This window comes from Cryptomeria japonica, chromosome 2 (assembly GCF_030272615.1).
Source record: "Cryptomeria japonica chromosome 2, Sugi_1.0, whole genome shotgun sequence".
NCBI lineage: Eukaryota > Viridiplantae > Streptophyta > Pinopsida > Cupressales > Cupressaceae > Cryptomeria > Cryptomeria japonica.
In genome coordinates this window covers 627,104,682-627,117,747 of record NC_081406.1, presented here as the reverse complement: position 1 = coordinate 627,117,747, position 13,066 = coordinate 627,104,682, and the positions used below count along the sequence as shown (strand labels likewise).

General features: G+C 36.8%; 1 pseudogene; it reads right to left on the bottom strand.

The window, feature by feature from the left end:
* The window catches only part of LOC131078698 (copalyl diphosphate synthase 1-like), a 44,108-nt pseudogene extending 33,376 nt beyond the window's left edge, over window positions 1-10,732 (bottom strand).
* Between the last annotated feature and the right edge of the window lie 2,334 nt (window positions 10,733-13,066).

Here is a 13,066-nt window from a genome sequence, read left to right as displayed (position 1 = left end):
CTCATAAACCTGCTCACAACTCCCACTGCATGTGCAATATTTGGCCTTGTGCATACCATTGCATACATCAGACTACCAACAGCTGATGAATACAGGATGTTAGACATTTTATTAACCTCTTCCTGTGCCTTTGGGCACATCTCCTTAGTCAATTTGAAATGACTAGCCAAAGGTGTACTAACTGCTTTGCATCCTGCATGTTAAATCTTTTCAACACCTTCTTTATATACTCACTTTGGGACAAATTCAAGGTTCTATTTTTCTTGTCCTATGTAATCCTCATACCGAGAATTTGCTTAGCTACACCCAAATCCTTCATAGCAAATGACCTGACTAATTTCTGTTTAAGATCATTTATATGTTGCATGTTAGACCCATCAACAAGCATGTCATCAACATAAAGCAACAGGATAATATAACTACCATTATCAAATCTCTTAAAATATACATAATGATCAGAATGACATCTATGATAACCATGTTCAGCCATGAAACTATCAAATTTTAAATACCATTGTCGGGGTGCTTGCTTTAGGCCATACAGACTTTTCTTCAACCTGCACACCAAGTTCTCCTTACCTTTGACCTCATATCCCTGTGGTTGCAACATGTAAACTGCCTCCTCCAAATCTCCATGGAGAAAAGTTGTTTTGACATCTAATTGTTCAAGATGTAAATCATCCGCAGCCACAGGACTAAGTACAGTTCTAATTGAAGTCATTTTTACAACTGGAGAAAATATTTCATAATAATCTATACCCTTTTTTTGTGCAAAACCTTTTACCACAAGTCTGGCCTTATATCTTTTCTGACCTCCTTCCTCCTCCTTTAGCTGATAAACCCATTTGTTAGGCAAGGCCCTTTTTTCTGTAGGTAAAGGGACTAAGTCCCAAGTCTTATTTTTCATCAAGGAGTCTATCTCCTTTTTCATGCCTAGCTCCCACTGTTGTTTGGCATCTACCTGCATTGCTTCTTCATATTATTTTGGTTCACTAGAATCCGTTAATAAAATAGAATACAAAGAAGGAGAAAATATTTCAAGGGGTCTACTTGTCCTCGTAGAACATCTAACACTTGTAGGAGTTTGTGGGACAATCTGTTGTTGCTGAGCATCAGGTACCTATGACATTTCATTTTCAGGAATCTCATCCAACACCACATATTCTTGTTTGTCCTGTTCATGCTTCTTTTCCTGCATCTGTTCTTTATACATGACCTTCTCATTGAATATAACATCTCTACTTCTAATTATTTTCTTATTTTCAAAATCCCATAACCGATAGCCATATTCATCTATCCCATATCCAATGAAGGTACATTTCTGAGATTTAGCATCAAGCTTGGTTCTATTTTCTTTATCAACATGGACAAAAGTTTCGCAACCAAAAGTTTTTAGAAAAGAATAATTTACATTTTTACCAGTCCATGCCTCCTCTGGAATACCACCATCCAAAGGGGTTGAAGGTCCTCTATTTATCAAATAGACAATAGTATGTACAACATCTGCTCAAAAATGTAAGGGCAATCCAACATGCAATCTCATGCTCCTCACGCGTTCCATGATAGTCCTATTCATTCTCTCTGACACACCATTTTCCTATGGAGTTCCTGGAATTGTCTTTTGCTTTCGAATCCCATTTAAGGAGAAATAATCTTCAAATGTTTTTCTGCAATACTCACCTCCATTATCCGATCTGAGACACTTCAACTTTTTTCTTGTCTCATTCTCAACCAAAGTTTTCCATTTCTTAAAAGTTTCAAAAACATCTGATTTTTGTTTTAGGAAATATACCCATGTTTTTCTAGTTGAGTCATCAATAAAAATAACATAATAACAAGAGCCACCAAGAGATGATACCTGAGCCAGTCCCCATACATCTGAATGTACAAGCTCTAACTTCTCACTCTTCTTCTCTTTCCCAACCTTGAGAAATCTGACTCTTTTTTGTTTACCATAAACACAGTTTTCACAGAACTCTAAATCAATCTTCTTTAGTCCTGGCAATAGATTTTTGGAGTGAAGGGTTTTCATCCCTTTCTCACTCATGTGCCCAAGCCTATGGTGCCACATTATCGAATTAGTTCTTGCAACATTTATTGTTGTTGTCCCTGCAGTAACTTTATCTATAGTAGCTAGGGTAGAGTAAGTGTTACCTATACACAGATATAATGTGCCTACCTTCGCACCTTTAGCTATTACTAATGATCCTTTAGCGACCTTCCACATACTGTCTGAAAGGGTAACTATGCAACCTTCACTACCTAGTTGCCCTGTAGAAATTAAATTTCTTCTTAAATTAGGAACATGTCTTACCTCCTGCAGAAACCAGTCATTTCCATTCTGCAACTTGATCTTTATCTTTCCTTTTCCAACAATTTGACAGGGCTCATCATCACCCAAATATACTTGTCCAAAATCACCTTGAACATAATCTAGAAAATATTTTCTATGGGGTGTAGCATGAAATGAAGCCCCAGAATCTATTACCCAGGAATCATTAACATTATCCAAACATAAGATTAAAGCATCTTGTAAAGTATTACTTGCAATATTATCTTCCTTACTATCATTTTCATTTTTGTCTCCTTCTTTGTTTTTCCGAGACTAACAGTCTTTCTTTAGATGACCAGGCTTTCCGTAGTACCAGCAATCTTTCTTTCCTCTAGATTGAGAGCATCCTTTCTTTGACTTCCCTCATGACTTCTCATTCCCAGGGCCTTTTCCTCTTTCCTTTGATCTTCCTCTGTTCTCCACATTCAAAACACTACCCGATGATGTTGGAGTCTCACCTGTGCTTTTCCTTCGCATTTCCTCGCTTAGGATAACACCAACAATATCATCAAATACCAAAGTATTTTTACCAGAGACAGATTTACTTATAACCACAACCAAGCTATTCCAGCTTTCTGGCAAAGAACATAAAATCAAGAGAGCCCTAACCTCTTCTACAAAAGTAGTTTTTACCGAAGACAATTGACTGGTAATTATATTAAATTCATTTAAGTGCTCCGCTACAGATCCTCCCTCACTCATTTTCAAATTAAACAGATGCTTCATAGGAAATACCTTATTTGAAGCCGAGGGTTTCTCATACAACTTAACCAATATCGCCATCAAATCTACAGTCATTTTTGCTTCTGTTATATTGAATGCTACAGACGGCGCAAGACACAATCAAATGGATCCCAGTGCCTTTCTATCTAAAATGTCCCACTCTTCATCTAACATTGTGGTCGGTTTCTTTGCCTTTCCTTCCAATGGCCGCCACAAATCCTTTTGATACAGGTAATCCTCCATCTGCATTTTCCATAACTGATAATTTTGGCCGTTAAACTTTTCGACCTTGAATTTGGAATCCTCCATTGCCCCCACTCAAATCTGAAAGTCCTGCCAATTTACAGAAAACCTCGCTCTGATACCAATTATTGGGGTTTCAAGCAGATCCGAAGCAAATATGAACTAACAATTATATTCAGATTTAAATACAAAAGATAAAGAAATAAAACAGGACACAGATAACACAAAGATTTAACGTGGTTCACCCAAAATGGGTTACGTCCACCATACACAACCGTCCAATCTTTCTTATTATCCAGCAAAAATAGTACATCAACCTTACAATGCCTTAAGCATCCCAGCCGCTTATAACATGCATTTTTAGGGTAAAAACAAAGTCGGCCTTTTTAGGGTTTTATTACAATGTCGGTTTTCATAAAAAAAATACCCAAAATTTTTTTTCTCGAGGGCTGCCGCCCTCGAACCCCTGCCCGGGGCCCAGCCCGACCCCGGACCCCAGCGAGGATACGTGTGAGTGTACAGTACTTTGATGATCAGTCACCACATTTCAACATATATATATATATATATATATATATATAAAATGCACAATAGTGAACACAATGAACAAATTGTGTATATATCGAATATCAATATCAATATCAACAAAATGCACAATAATGAACACAATGCACATTTATTGGATCAAATATCATTTATATATATCAAAATGCACAATAATTGTGTATGTATACAAAAATGACATATATGCCAAGTCAATAAAAGTTTTACAAAAATGTGGCATATACCATGTCCAGATCAATATACAATAAAAATGCAGAATATATCTAGATTTAGTGGTCCTTCGATGACCACAACAAACACTATATGATCCTATAGTTGTGGTGGATAATCAAAATTAAGCCTCTTTGATGCAGTATGGAATTTTGCAAATGGCTATAGAAACACAATTCAAAAGCCAAGTTAGAATCATTTTGTAGAAAATAGTTCACAATTATCAACATAACTATACATTCAACTATAATTTATTTGCAATTGAATTGTAGATTACCTCATCTGTCGATCTGGTATATACCATCTTTTCTCTCATTGCCTTGTCAGACTTAGGAGTCTTCTTAAAGTGGAACTTGAGAGGATACACGTTATGGCCAAACCGCGGAGGGGCCTATTGTAGGTTAAATACAATTAATACAAGGTAATAACATATATAGATCAAAAACACTAAAAATATACAATATATAGAACAATAGTGTATCAGGGCCTGAGATGCTTTTCCTATTGATTTAGGAGGGCTCGACATTGGTGAAGCAACTATGGCTATTTCCTATATGAAAAATAATAAGATTAAAATTTATCTAAAGTTCACATGTACATGTGCATGTATAATCATAAAATACAGAAAATGAAGTAGAGAAACATACCTCTTCCCTCTCTTGATCCTCTAGTGTATCAGGTGTATTCATCAATTCTACAAAGCCCAATTGTCATTGTATATAAAAGAGACAAAAAAGACTAATCAATCTACAAGTTCCAATTTCAATCTTTTCAAATAATTGTGTCAATTAAAAATGTGTTCAATTACCTTTTGACATTTAGGCGTCCTCGAGGATTTCTTTTGCCCAGGAGGTGTCCTAGACACGTGCGGGGTACCCTAAAAAATGTTAGGGTTTCAAGCAAATCCGAAGCAAATATGAACTAACAATTATATGCAGATTTAAATACGAAAGATAAAGAACTAAAATATGACATAGATAACACAGAGATTTAACGTGGTTCACCCAGAATGGGTTACGTCCACCATACACAGCCATCCAATCTTTCTTATTATCCAGCAAAAATAGTACATCAACCTTATAATGCCTTAAGCATCCCAGCCACTTATAACATTTATTTTTAGGGCAACAAACAAAGTCGGCCTTTTTTAGGGTTTTATTACAATGTCAGTTTTCATCAACAAAAAATGGCAAAATTTTTTTTTTGTTCGGGGGCCGGCCCGGCCCCGGACCTCGACAAGGATACGTGCTGAGTGTACAGTACTTTGCTGATCAGTCGCTATATTTCAACAATCTCCCACTTGGAGACTGATCAGGCTCCACACCGAACAATCTCCCACTTGGAGACTGATACTACATGACACCACTGTACATGCAACATCCGCTGGATAAAACACTAGGACTTGACTGGTATAAATTCCACAATTATCAATCAAGAAGACCAACAGAAACTGATGAAGAAATCAGCTTCTCCTGTGGAACTGCCTTTGTGAACATATCGGCAGGATTCTCACTTGTGTGAATCTTCTCAAGCCGTAACTGACCCTCCTCCAAAATAGTCTGGATGAAGTGGTACCTGAGCTGAATGTGCTTTGTCCTTGAATGAAAAGCAGAGTTCTTCGCAAGATGAATGGCACTCTGGCTATCAGTATACAATGGGCTATCCTCTTGTGTCTGACCTAATTCCTTCAGAAAACATTGCAACCAAATCATCTCTTTGCTGGCTTCTGTAGCAGCAACATACTCAGCTTCAGTGGTTGAAAGTGCAACAACCTTTTGCAGCCTAGAAATCCAATTGACTGCAGTTCCCCCTATAGTAAAAACATACCCTATAGTACTCCTCCGTGAATCAATATTACCCGCCAGATCAGAGTCAACAAATCCACTTAGAGCAGCATTAGATCCTTTGAAACATAATGCCTTCGTAGTAGTTCCTTTCAAATACCGAAGAATCCATTTCACAGCATTCCAATGTTCCATACCCGGATTACTCATAAACCTGCTCACAACTCCCACTGCATGTGCAATATCTAGCCTTATGCATACCATTGCATACATCAGACTGCCAATAGCTGATGAATACGGGATGTTAGACATTTTATTAACCTCTTCCTGTGCCTTTGGGCACATCTCCTTAGTCAATTTGAAATGACTAGCCAAAGGTGTACTAACTGCTTTTGCATCCTGCATGTTAAATCTTTTCAACACCTTCTTTATATACTCACTTTGGGACAAATTCAAGGTTCTATTTTTCCTGTCCCGTGTAATCCTCATACTGAGAATTTGCTTAGCTGCACCCAAATCCTTCATAGAAAATGACCTGGCTAATTTCTGTTTAAGATCATTTATATGTTGCATGTTAGACCCAACAACAAGCATGTCATCAACATAAAGCAACATGATAATTTAACTGCCATTATCAAATCTCTTAAAATATACACAATGATCAGAATGACATCTATGATAACCGTGTTCAGCCATGAAACTATCAAATTTTAAATACCATTGTCGGGGTGCTTGCTTTAGGCCATACAGACTTTTCTTCAACCTGCACACCAAGTTCTCCTTACCTTTGACCTCATATCCCTGTGGTTGCAACATGTAAATTTCCTCCTCCAAATCTCCATTGAGAAAAGCTGTTTTCACATCTAATTGTTCAAGATGTAAATCATCTGCAGCCACAAGACTAAGTACAGTTCTAATTGAAGTCATTTTTACAACTGGAGAAAATATTTCATCATAATCTATACCCTTTTTCTGTGCAAAACCTTTTACCACAAGTCTGGCCTTATATATTTTCTGACCTCCTTCCTCCTCCTTCAGCCGATAAACCCATTTGTTAGGCAAGACTCTTTTTTCTGTAGGTAAAGGGACTAAGTCCCAAGTCTTATTTTTCATCAAGGAGTCTATCTCCTCTTTCATGCCTAGCTGCCACTGTTGTTTGGCATCCACCTACATTGCTTCTTCATATTCTTCTAGTTCACCAGAATCCGTTAATAAAATAGAATACAAAGAAGGAGAAAATATTTCAGGGGGTCTACTTGTCCTCGTAGAATGTCTAACACTTGCAGGAGTTTGTGGGACAATTTGTTGTTGCTGAGCATCAGGTACCTGTGACATTTCATTTTCAGGAATCTCATCCAACACCACATATTCTTGTTTGTCCTGTTCATGCTTCTTTTCCTGCATCTGTTCTTTATGCATAACCTTCTCATTGAATATAACATCTCTACTTCTAATTATTTTCTTATTTTCAAAATCCCATAACTGATAGCCATATTCATCTATCCCATATCTAATGAAGGTACATTTTTGAGATTTAGCATCAAGCTTGGTTCTGTTTTCTTTATCAACATGGACAAAAGCATCGCAACCAAAAGTTTTTAGAAAAGAATAATTTACCTTTTTACCAGTCCATGCCTCCTCTGGAATACCACCATCCAAAGGGGTTGAAGGTCCTCTATTTATCAAATAGACAACAGTATGTACAGCATCTGTCCAAAAATGTAAGGGCAATCCAGCATGCAATCTCATGCTCCTCACACGTTCCATGATAGTCCTATTCATTCTATCTGACACACCATTTTCCTGTGGAGTTCCTGGAATTGTCTTCTGCTTTCGAATCCCATTTAAGGAACAATAATCTTCAAATGTTTTTCTGCAATACTCACCTCCATTATCCGATCTGAGACACTTCAACTTTTTTCCTGTCTCATTCTCAACTAAAGCTTTCCATTTCTTAAAAGTTTCAAAAACATCTGATTTTTGTTTTAGGAAATATACCCATGTTTTTCTGGTTGAGTCATCAATAAAAATAACATAATAACAAGAGCCACCAAGACATGATACCTGAACCGGTCCCCATACATCTGAATGTACAAGCTCTAACTTCTCACTCCTCTTCTCTTTCCCAACCTTGAGAAATCTGACTCTTTTTTGTTTACCATAAACACAGCTTTCACAGAACTCTAAATCAATCTTCTTTAGTCCTGGCAATAGATTTTTGGAGTGAAGGATTTTCATCCCTTTCTAACTCATGTGCCCAAGCCTATGGTGCCAAATTATCGAATCTGTTCTTGCAACATTTATTGTTGTTGTCCCTGCAATAACTTTATCTGTAGTAGCTAAGGTAGAGTAAGTGTTACCAGTACACAGATATAATGTGCCTACCTTCGCACCTTTAGCTACTACTAATGATCCTTTAGTGACCTTCCACATACTGTCTGAGAAGGTAACTATGCAACCTTCACTACCTAGTTGCCCTGCAAAAATTAAATTTCTTCTTAAATTAGGAACATGTCTTACCTCCTGCAGAAACCAGTCATTACCATTCTGCAACTTGATCTTTATCTTTCCTTTTCCAACAATTTGACAGGGCTCATCATCACCCAAATATACCTGTCCAAAATCACCTTGAACATAATCTAGAAAATATTTTCTATGGGGTGTAGCATGAAATGAAGCCCCAGAATCTATTACCCAGGAATCATTAACATTATCCAAACATAAGATTAAAGCATCTTGTAAAGTATTACTTGCAATATTAGCTTCCTTACTGTCATTTTCATTTTTGTCTCCTTCTTTGTTTTTCCGAGACTAACAGTCTTTCTTTAGATGACCAGGCTTTCCGCAATACGAGCAATCTTTCTTTCCTCTAGATTGAGAGCGTCTTTTCTTTGACTTCCCTCGTGACTTCTCATTCCCAGAGCCTTTTCCTCTTTCCTTTGATCTTCCTCTATTCTCCACATTCAAAACACTACCCGATGATGTTGAAGTCTCACCTGTGCTTTTCCTTCGCATTTCCTTGCTTAGGATAACACCAACAATATCATCAAATACCAAAGTATTTTTACCAGAGACAGAGTTACTTACAGCCATAACCAAGCTATTCCAGCTTTTTGACAAAGAACATAAAATCAAGAGAGGCCTAACCTCTTCTGCAAAGGTAATTTTTACCGAAGACAATTGACTGGTAATTGTATTAAATTCATTTAAATGCTCCGCTACAGATCCTCCCTCACTCATTTTGAAATTAAACAAATGCTTCATAAGAAATACCTTATTTGAAGCTGAGGGTTTCTCATATAGCTTAGCCAATGTTGCCATCAAATCTACAGTCGTTTTTGCTTTGTTATATTGAATGCTACAGACGACGCAAGGCACAATTGAATGGATCCCAGTGCGTTTCTATCTAAAATGTCCCACTCTTCATCTGATACTATGGTCGGTTTCTTTGCCTTTCCTTCCAATGGCCGCCACAAATCCTTTTGATACAAGTAATCCTCCATCTACATTTTCCATAATTGATAATTCTGGTCATTAAACTTTTCAACCTTGAATTTGGAATCCTCCATTGCTCCCACTCAAATCTGAAAGTCCTGCCAATTTACAGAAAACCTTGCTCTGATACCAATTGTTAGGGTTTCAAGCAGATCCGAAGCAAATATGAACTAACAATTATATGCAGATTTAAATACGAAAGATAAAGAACTAAAACAGGACACAGATAACACAGAGATTTAACGTGGTTCACCCAGAATGGGTTACGTCCACCATACACAGCCGTCCAATCTTTCTTATTATCCAGCAAAAATAGTACATCAACCTTATAATGCCTTAAGCATCCCAGCCGCTTATAACATTTGTTTTTAGGGCAACAAACCAAGTCGGCCTTTTTTAGGGTTTTATTACAATGTCAGTTTTCATCAACAAAAAATGGCAAAAATTTTTTTCTCGGGGGCTGCCGCCCCCGAACCCCTGCCCGGGGCCCGGCCCGACCCCAGACCCCGACAAGGATACGTGCTGAGTGTACAGTACTTTGCTGATCAGTCGCCATATTTCAACAAAAAAAAAAAAATTAACACAAGAGATATCAGTAGATAATATTAAATATAATGTTATAAATCTAAATTTAAATGACTTGCATATTAAATCAAAAGAATACATAAACAAGAGGTGTGCAAAATATGATAGTGCATAGCTTTCTAGGCCAAAATCGATGGCCAAGAGCATGACATTATCAATCTGGGACATTTGATCCCCTGTCAACACCTATAAAACAAAAAATAAATATATATTAAAGAGAGTTAGTATATCTTATAATTTTTTTTTTGAATTCAAGGTGCTATTCTATTTTAACATGTTACAAAATTTATACCTCAGGCGTCGAAGCTGCAGCTGCAACAACTGCGAGAGGAATATGAGACAGTGTGTTAACAATCGTTGCTGCATCTATAAATGCATATTGTTTGTATCAATTTAAATCAATCTATAAATGAAAATTTATTTATATTTACAAGTTTTAAGTGATTGATAAATAAAATGTTATCAATTCAAATCAACACACCTATGTCTGCGTCTGACCACCAAACACCATATCCATCAAATCATCAGTTAGTGCCACATCCTCTGCAGTGCTAGTCTCACACCTACCCCCACAACATGTACACAAATGAGACATGGAACCATCTGCACTGGCCTCGAAATCCATCCCAAAGCATATACCTGAACAACTGGGACACACATGTTGAATGAGATCACCAAGGCCAGATGGTTCAACTACTGCATCATCGTCCCGGCCAAGAGGGTATGATAACTGCATGCCATGCTGAATGATGACACCAGTCAATGTAGTGGCAGCTTGAAGAGCTTGTAGCTCCATCGACTCTTCAAGGGCTATTGGAATCGTGACATGGACCACAAGTTTTGGTGCTAGGGGGATGTGAATTTTGGGGTTTAGTACCCTCTGTGCTCCAGGTTTATCTTGGGCAGAGCCTCCACCTCTACCCTAGAATTCTCTCATATCAAAATAGTTCAACCACTCATTGAGGATACAACCACAATATAGTTTCCTCAAAAATATTATGGAGCCTCAAAATTATTAAAAGGTGGTTGGTCAAACACCATCCACCACCTATTCCAAAAAGCATTTTTCATCGACAAATGGTTACACCAGTGTATAGGAAACCTCTTTGAATCAAGAGGTAAGGTATCAATGGTTTTGGGATCAATAAAAAGAGCACATATTTGTGCTTTACTTATGTTTTTTTTTTTCACTTCAATATAGGACAACCCACTAGCATAAAAAGCACGACATCGATCCTTATAGCTTCCCCATTTTGTAACTTGTTTGGAAAATTCATTGGCACTACTAGCTAATGATTCTAGGGTTGTGGCAAGGGATGCATGATGCTCATGCTCAAATGCCTTGAGTCTATTCACCAATCTAGTTATTTTGGCAGTGTTTTGTATTAATTGGTTTATCAAATCCTCTTGTGTATCTTGTGAATGGTTTATTGGAGGAGCTGGAGGGTTTGTATCTTGAGGGTCTGGCTGTGGGTTTTTCCCTAACTTATCAGGAGGTGTGTCTTTCTAGGGGGCAGTATTTTCAGAATCTGACATGCATTCATAACAAAAAATAAAATAAAAATAATAAAAAACAATGAATTTAAATTCAAAATCCGAATATAATTTATCAAATGGGTAAAATAGATGAAAAAAACTCAATCTAATACCTCTTGGTTGCTCTTCCATTGTGGATGTGTTTTCTCTTCAGAACCCCATTCGCGTATCGCTTGTTTTAAAACCCTCCAAAATGCTTTTGTGCGACCGCTGGTGAAAATGACCCAGGCGATTGCAGTAATTTTTATTTTATTGACAACAAAACGCGTATGGGGTTTTTAAAAATAAATCGCATATGCATTTAGTATACCTTAAACTCCATACACAGTTTTCCTTCGTTTAGGCTCGGTAAGAGGTTTTAAAAATTTGAAATAGCCCGTGCACGTTATGTGTTTTTTCAACTTTTTTTTGGGGTGTGTCCACTTTTTTGCACACCATCTTGGTGCACTTACCCACATACACAACTCCATGTCTCCTCATATGGCCAAATAAATGACCTGAAAATTTTACTTACTAAAAATAAGACAAAACCTACTACAAAGATTTACAAAAAATTCCAATATTTCCAATTGAATTGGCAACCAAACCTAAAACAAAACTATAGCTTCTTACAATGCCAAAGACTCTTTTTCAGTCACCAAATCTATGATTCTAAAGTCTAATCTTCATACAAATTTTTTTCATAACATACTCTTTTATATTTGTAGCCCTCTCCCTATTTATTTGATTTATCTTTGAAAGTTATTGATATAGGTTCCCCTAAGTGACTGGTTCCTTCCAGCTAGAAATGGAAAAAGACACAATTATTAAGGTAGGTCAAGCCACCCTTCAACAATCGTCACATAACAAACGCTAATAATATAAAATGAATTCAATGTTGAGAATGGTCTCCACTAACTTATTTAAGAAAAAATCAAAAAATATTCTCCAAGCCACTAGTCGTATCTTCCAACATTAATTGCTCCACTAAGCCACTTCAAATTATTAAAAAAAATTAAGGAAAATGTTAAATTCTAATGAAAAGGATTTTGCTAGCTGTAACTATCAGTTTTGAAATTTGCAGTTACCTCAAACGGAATTGAATGCCCATACATTAGACTCTTTGGGTAGGAACAAAGGTCCCAAGGACATTTGGAGAATCTTAGGATTGGAATACCATCTTTTTTTTTAATCCAAAAAGTCTCTTCCCCCTTTTGATTCTTCTTCATTTGCTTGTTTGTCCTTCGTAATAAGGGTACAAATCCCCCACTTTAAAAGTTGGTAAAATATTTACTCTCAAAATTTCTATTGCATAAACATCTATTGCTCATTTCTTTAGGACCTGGCATGGTCCTAGTACTTTCCATTTTAACTCAGCATAAATCTCCTTTATAAATCTTTTCTTTTGTACATGAGAAATTACCAAATCTCCAACTTGAAAGTTCTTGAATTTGACTCTTGAAATCAACATATTTAGCATCCACTCTCAAGCATTCTATCTCCTCTTTGAATTTTTTTTTCTTACCTTCAATATCGCTTCTTTCCTTGCCCTTACTTGTTGCATGTGGATCACTCCCACATTCTTTTGCTACCTTGAAAAACCATTTTTTATATG